Source organism: Gouania willdenowi, chromosome 21 (assembly GCF_900634775.1).
Source record: "Gouania willdenowi chromosome 21, fGouWil2.1, whole genome shotgun sequence".
In the NCBI taxonomy this organism is placed as follows: Eukaryota; Metazoa; Chordata; class Actinopteri; order Blenniiformes; family Gobiesocidae; genus Gouania; species Gouania willdenowi.
This window is the reverse complement of record NC_041064.1, coordinates 13973745-13981508: the sequence shown is the minus strand read 5'-3', so window position 1 is coordinate 13981508 and position 7764 is coordinate 13973745. Positions and strand designations below refer to the sequence as shown.

Genomic DNA, 7764 nt, shown 5'->3' with positions numbered 1-7764 from the left:
CGGCCCTTTCTTTGCAGGTGTTGATACAAAAATTGACTAAAGTATGCAAGCAATGCACAAAATGACTGCAAAAGCACATAAAATTACACAAGAAACAAAAATACACAGAGGGACTCCAAAAAACTTCCGGAATTACAGACAGATACACAAAATGATGACAAATGTACACAAAATAATCTGTATACACAGAAGACTATAAAAAATATACAAACTAAATAAAAATATAAAAAAGACTGAAGAATATACAACAAAAACCGACAAAATGACTCAAAGTCAAAATAACAAAATGCAAAATTAAAGTGAAATATACAAAATTACAAAGTATACGTAATAGACTTTTTTTAATTACTTAAAAAACACAGCAAATATCAGCAAAATACACAACAAAAATACAGACTAAAAACGTTCAAAATTAATGAAATTGTACAAAAGGACAATAAATTAACAAAATGTACCCAAAAAAATATACAAAACGACAGACAAAATTACTCAAATAAACCCAAAATCATCTGTGAGAATGCTGTTCTAAAATATGTAATTGCTCATTTTTTTTTGAGATTTGAAGAAGATAAAGAAAAAAAATTACAAAAGTTTCCTTTTTGTAATTTTACCACTCTTCAAAGGGGCCGAGTGCAGAAAAAGTTTGGGAACCACTGGTTTACAGTGTGAGACTTGAGGCGGTATCTTCGTACAAATGAAACAAGTTATTTTTGTTGTTGAATCCAGTGAGATCGGGCATTAACCTTCATGAACTTTGTCTCATGTGATGTGTAATGGTGGAAATCCATCAAACGTATCTTCTTTAACCATTCCTCCAACTGAATGAGTTTGTGACATGCATCCATCTACTGTCTGCTGCTGTTAGTGGACCACTTCCTTCACTCTGATCCCTGTGTGCTTGCTGACATGCTCTCCTGAATTCACTCAAGCTTCCATTCAATGTGGGGGCAATGATCTCCTGCTGTGAGCTTTGAGCTGTCAAACTGAGTGCTGATAATAAAGTTATGGATGGATTTAATTGTGTGAACTTGTGCCTTCTTATCTCAGACCAGGTGAAAGAGAGGTTAGGGCCTCTACAGGGTGTGCGGAATAGAGCCAGTGACGTTATGGAAGTTGATTTCAGTTAGAGAGTAGTTAAAATGATTTACTTAGAAGAACATTGGTTGGGTTTATTTTTAGATTCAGCTGTGAACTCGTCAGCTCACAGCGGATTTTCAAAACATTGAATATTAGACTTATTCAACGTCCCACTCGGGTGTCAATATAATGTAGGGGGAACAGAGGTATTAATCTTTGAAAATATTAATTATTATTAATATTATTCGTTATGCCAGGAGTGCCATCTGGAATTGAGTTGAAGTTAGTGTTATGTTTCATTGTTTCAGTTCTATGTTTTGTGGGTCCTTGGCGCTGATTAGCGGTCTAATAAGAATTGTAATGTTAATAAAAACACAGCGGTTTACAATATGTACATTTTATTTTACAGGTTCCTATTGACTTAAAATACAAGCATGATGATAAATAGCAGGCAATTTCACAATCACAGGTTATTTCGACTCACTGGTATCACACATATTTATACACTGATTTGAGATATATATAAAGTGTTTTCACGGCGCATCAACCCGGATGTCGCCATTTTGGAGATGAGCAGCAGGTTTACAAACAGCACACACAAGCAAATCCTGAATTTTGAGAGGAAATTGTGAACTACTGCCGTGTTTTTGGCTGTACTAATGAGTTAGACCGTGAAAAACGTGGAGTGTCATAGACTGCCAAAAGTTATAACAAATCAAGGAGAAGAAAGTCTGCATTTTATAGTCAGTAGTTTTACATCAGGAGAACAGTGACAACTCACCGTTGTTGCACCAGTTGTTATTGGTGTATATGCGAACACAGCCACCCTCACCTCCCGTCTTGCCTTTAAATTCAGCTTCAGGTAGTCCAGTTTGTTCTCCAGAGTGCAGACATTAGAACGCAGGATAGAAAGAAGCAGGGTTCTGTTGATTAGCCTTTAGCTACCCCTGCTCCTGCATCGATCGATCACCGATCGCACCGCTTACGTCTCCTCTGCGTGTGGACACCGCTGGTACAAGGCTCCGCTGCTTCGCAGGCTTCTGGATGTAGCTGGCATAGCAGGTGTAGCAATCCGATGCTTGAGGTCCAGAGTAGTTGCATCTAACGGACTATAACTGTTTGATTTGCCAAAATCTAAGATTGCCTGGCGAGTAACTATGCTGCAGGTTTACTGTAAAATTATTAGAACTGACTGAGTTGTCTGCCGATATACAGTATATCCGTTGCTAACGCGAGCCTCTACAGCCGCAGATGACCTCCAAACTTTTACAAGATTTAAGATCTTCCGCTGTGTGTGGGCTTGGTAAAATCAGGTAGTTGACAATATCAGGATACATAATAGACGGAAGACTTTCCGGGTCGTCATTGATCCAAAACGAAGGAGCCGACTCGTATGGATCTGCACCACCAATAAACCGTATTTTTTCCAAATATCATTCCCTTTCCTGCGGGCCAAGTCCTTCTCTGTATGCCTTTGCATCGATAATGCATTTTGATGAGCTTTTCTGTGATTTATCCATCTCAGAGTACACCTCTGTGAGCCACCAACATGTAGTGTCAACATCCGCTTATCTCCAACATGGCCGAACATCCGGGTTACTGCCCAGAAAGTGACGTTGGTGAAAACCCTCTATACATTCTGAGTAGAGCTATATGGACCTTTTCAATGCTATATGAGGGAGTGAGAAAAATGGAAGTTAAAGTAATGAAATTAATAAAACTAACAAAAATAAAATTAGGACTATGACCTCAGATTTTTGATTGAGAGATTTTGCAAGCAGTTTACCCTCCTTGAACAGGCTTTGTCGACAACAGTTCCATGTGCATAACCAGTAGCTTTTCCTTATGCGCTTTCACAGGGAATGGTTTACTCTTTTTTTATACGGGCTCGCTATTATTGTCTGAGCCTGGATTGGGTTCCGGTTCCTCCTTCGCTCACATGGCACGGCTCCGGTCGTCTCCAACCAACACAAATCTCAAATCAAACGCCAGATTTCATTGTCCATTACTTATTGTAAAGTTATAAAAAGGAAGATGCCTCAAAAAGGGGAAAAAGTTGCTTGGGAATTTCAAAAATAGAAATAAAAATCTCTGCCATGAGCATGAAGTGGCACAAGGCCACTTCCTGAATATGGACTCTATTCTCCCATGTGCATAAGTCAAAAAATCCACGCAGCGGCACTGTTTTTGGCTGTGTGCTATTCTCCCCCTGTATTTAAGTCAGTCGCTATGCGCCTTCATCCGAGCTACGCACTGTGGATGGAGCGTCCCTGAAATGTGGTTTTAAGCACATCCTCCGGTGTGCGTAAATCCTTTTCCTCTTAGGTGCTATCCCTGGAATAAGTGCAGAGCCCCGATAAGGTGAAACATTATATTGCACTAGAAATATGGACTTAGTTACATTTGAAGCCACACTGACTCGTGCATCACGCAGCAGGAGCTGTGATCACTCAGCTGCTGCTGTGAGATTAATTAAAACTGACAGACGCGGACTTCTGTCGCTATTTTCATACTATGTCCAACGTAAAGTCACAGTTTGATCCACTACAGAGTGAAACAAGCTGTCATATGCAGATGGTGATGGATCGACCACAAACTGTTCCCACACATATTTTAATGATGCTCAGCTCAGGTCATTTTAAACTATTTATATTTAAAACTGCGTATTATGGAAGCCAATAGTTCTGTAATACGCAGACATGCATTGCTGTCTCATAATGATTGCACTTCTTGTAGTGTTGACCTTTGACAGCATGTGCAGACAAGTGAAAAACATAAATAAATTAATAAATAAATACATGAAATTAAAATAAAGGCCTTCTTATAGAGTTAATTTATAAGCAAGAATTAAAAAACTGGTATAGCAAGTTCGAGTTCCAGAGCTTAGGGTCTCTTAGGGATAAAGCTCAAGATAGACAGATACATGTGTAACCGGTCGAGACTCTGCGTTGTGTTTAGAGATGTTTTATTCTGACAGCAGCAGAAACACACACACAAATCCTCCAGTCAGTTTTCCCCATAAACATGCCCCTCCACACGGAGATTGTTAACAAAAAGGGAGAGGTAAGGGCGCGGGAAAACAAGATATAGGCGGAAGTGCTACATTAAAAACTGAATGTGGGGATACACACATAAATTAAGGTTCCACATACTTATTTGGAGGCCAAACTGGTCAGGTATGAACTAATAAAATAAAATAAACTTAAGATGACAGATTTTGTGTAATTATAACAAAATAATTTACATGCATACATAATTGACACTGTCACACTCACCCCCTAGAATTACACAAAAATCTGGGTAGTAACACAATCCACATATACATACAGGCCATTAAGAAAACAAAAAAAAAGGTGCCTTATACACCACACTTACACAGGCCAACAATATGGGTGAGTAAAGAAAAGCAGGAAGAAAAAAAAATATTGGCAGCATGAAACTGTAACAACATAAAGAGCATCTCAACAGAACATCCCACCCAAAAACACACCCTTCACACATGAAGAACAGGATGATCACCTGACTGAACCCCTAGAATGGGCCCAAGTTGTGCCATGGACCCAATCAAGTGGCACACTGGTTTAATGACTCTGCCAAACCATGAGGTAAGTTGGTTATCTGCATCAGTTGTTTGAGGCGGAGTGGCATGTGGTTGTTGTGGTAGGAGAGCTGTGGAGGCTGTTGGGGGGGTCCAGAATGGCGACAGGGCCACCAGCAGCAGGCAATGCTGCTACAGAGGGAGGTGGTGGACAGTCTAAATCAGGGGGCTCATCAATGGGTAACTGCTCACAAACCCACGAGGCAGTGCGGCCATCATCCCAGCCATCAACACTTGAGAGAGAATCAGCAAGGGATGGCTCAGCTGTTGCAGCTGCAGTGTCCAAACCAGGCGCATCCTGTTCATTACATTCAGATTCAGGGGGGCATCCGTTATGCTGAGGGCAGGCATGAACATGGGAGCATCACCATCCAAGGCTTCCTCCAACGGAAGGAAGTTGACCTGAAGCAGCAGGTTCCGGTGAACAACACGTTCGTTTCCCTCTGGATCCCTGATCCGGTAGATATTTAGAGCAGGTTTGGCGGCCACCACAGTGTGTACAGCAGGCTGCCATTTGTCAGAGAGTTTACGTTTCCCGTGACGCCTTTGTTCGCCAGCAGCACCTGATCACCGAGACACAGGGGCTGACCTCTGATTCGTTTGTTGTTGGTCACATTGATGTCTGTACTCATCCGGGGAGTTCTTCTGAGCCAGGGCCATAGCACTGTGCAGGCCTTCTCCCGAACATCAAATAGAAGGGCGCGAAGCTGGTGGTCTCATGAACAGTGCAATTGTATACAAAGGTCATGGTCTGGATCATTTGCGGCCACTTCTGTTTGGAACGAAGGGGTAGAGATCTCAACATGTTGCCCAGGGTGCGGTTAAACCTCTCTGTGCCACCGTTCCCCATAGGATGGTAAGGTGAGGTGTGTGACTTGTCAACTCCTGACAACTTCAAGAGCTCAGCAATCAGCTCACTCTCGAAGTTTGCTCCCTGGTCGGAATGGAGGCGCTGAGGGAAGCCGTAGATACAGAAGAAGTTGTCCCACAGCTTTATGGCCACTCTCTTGGCAGTCTGGTCCTGGCAGGGAAAAGCATGTGCCAACTTCGTAAAGTGATCAGTAATCACAAGAACATCAACAGATTTGTTGTGATTGTTCTCAGCTGACCAAAAGTCAATACAAGATGGGGCTCTTGCGGATGGCTCGGGAGTCTTGCTGAGAACGCATCTGTGACAGTGCTTCACATGATCGCGGACATCCTTCTCCATGTTATCCCAGGAAAAACGCTGGCGGACCAGAGAAAGTGTGCGGGGCTGACCTTGATGACCAGAATGGTCGTGAACACCTAACAATGCATCTTTCCTCAGCGTTTCAGGCACAACAAACTGGAACCTCTTCTGTTTTGTCGAGGGATCCTTTGTGACCCGATAGAGGATTCCATTCAGAAGTGTTAATTTATCCCATTGCTTCCGGATTCTCAAAGTTGGCTGGCTGTCATTACAGCGTTCACGTCTGGAAGGTCTACGTTTCCTGTAAACATAATGAGCAAACCTTAAGATGACTGGGTCCCGCTGCTGGTGTGACTGAAGCTCAGCAAAAGACAAAGCAGGCATCACATCCTGACCAGGAGGTTCCAAGGCGGTGAGGTGGTCATCCATGGAGGCTGCATGCTGCCCGGGAGCTGAATCCCATTTTCCAAGGAGGAGAGAAGAGAGAAGACATCATCTTTAGACATTGAGCCTACGATAGCAGCAGAGTGAGAAGGACCCCCCAGAGATTGTGGCTGGCACGTAAGTCGGAAGACATCCTGCACGCATCCATCACTGACATCACATACCTGGTCCAGCAGCTCAGAGTAAGGTTCACACAGCAGCCGCTGCCTCAAAGGCTTCACAAATGGATCTCTGCTGAGGGCATCTGCCACCACATTTAGCCTGCCGGGAATGTGTTTGATCTCCGCTGCTCACACGCATCAAGTCTTGTTTGGTCAAGATGTATGTGAGCGGGTTGTTGTCGGACCAGACAGTGAAACGATGACCCTTTAGCCAGTGGCTAAATTTATCGCAAACCGCCCACTTCAGAGCCAAGAATCCAGCCTGTGGGCGGATAGTTGGTTTGACTGCGGCTGAGCGTTTTGCTTGCAAAGGCGATGGGTCTTGCCTTCTCCTCACCGGCAGGCACTTGAGACAGTACAGCACCCAGACCATCAAGCGAAGCATCGGTGGAAAGAATGAAGGGCTTATCAAAGTCTGGGTGTGCCAACACCACACTGTTGAGGAGCGCATTTTCAGATCTCCAAATGCTTTCTCACAGGCGGGAGTCCAATCCTGAGGAGTCAGTTCTCGGAAGGTGCCGCTCTTCCGACTAAATGAGCCTTTAGTCCTCCTCTTCTGTCCTGCAGTCAAGGCGTAGAGTGGCTTTGCGATGGAAGAACAGCCGGGAATGAAATGTTGATAGTAGAGCACCATCCCAAGGAAAGATTTTATCCTCCGCTGAGATGGGGTGCGACCGTCATCATTCATGAGGTCTTCCTTCATGAAAGCTGAGATGGTTTTCACTTTCTCCTCATCAACCGAAACACCACTACTGTCCACCACATGACCAAGAAACCTTACAGACTTCCGCAGGAAGTAGCACTTCTTCTGCGCCAGCTTCAGGTTGTTGCTCTGAGACGTGAGAAGACGACCCCTAGCCGTTTCAGGGCTTCCTCCTCAGATGGAGCAAAGACGAGTAGGTCATCTAGATAACAGAGGAGGCTGGAGAAGTTCAAGTCACCAAAAACACTGATCATCATCCGCATGAATGAAGCAGGACTGTTGCAAAGGCCCTGAGGAGTCTGTTGTACTCGTACAGGCCCAAGGGTGTCGTGAAGGCCGTGTACCGCCTGTCAGACTCATGGAGGGGGATGTTATAGAACCCTGATGTGAGATCCATGGTACTGAAAAAGGCATTACCACCAGGGCAGCAAGAATCGGCTTGGTGAGGGTGGGCATCCTTGGTGGTCTTGGCATTAAGCCAGCGAAAATCAGTGCATATCCTCAATTCTCCTGATTTCTTCCAGACAAGAACCAGCGGTGAAGCATATTCGCTGACCGACTTACTGATGATGCCTTTCAACTCCATCTCAGACAGCACCTCTCTCAGTTT

At 44.0% G+C, this 7764-nt stretch overlaps 1 pseudogene; it reads left to right on the top strand.

Moving 5' to 3' along the window:
* The window catches only part of LOC114455121 (disintegrin and metalloproteinase domain-containing protein 23-like), a 25172-nt pseudogene extending 20026 nt beyond the window's left edge, over positions 1-5146 (top strand).
* Positions 5147-7764: the final 2618 nt, after the last annotated feature.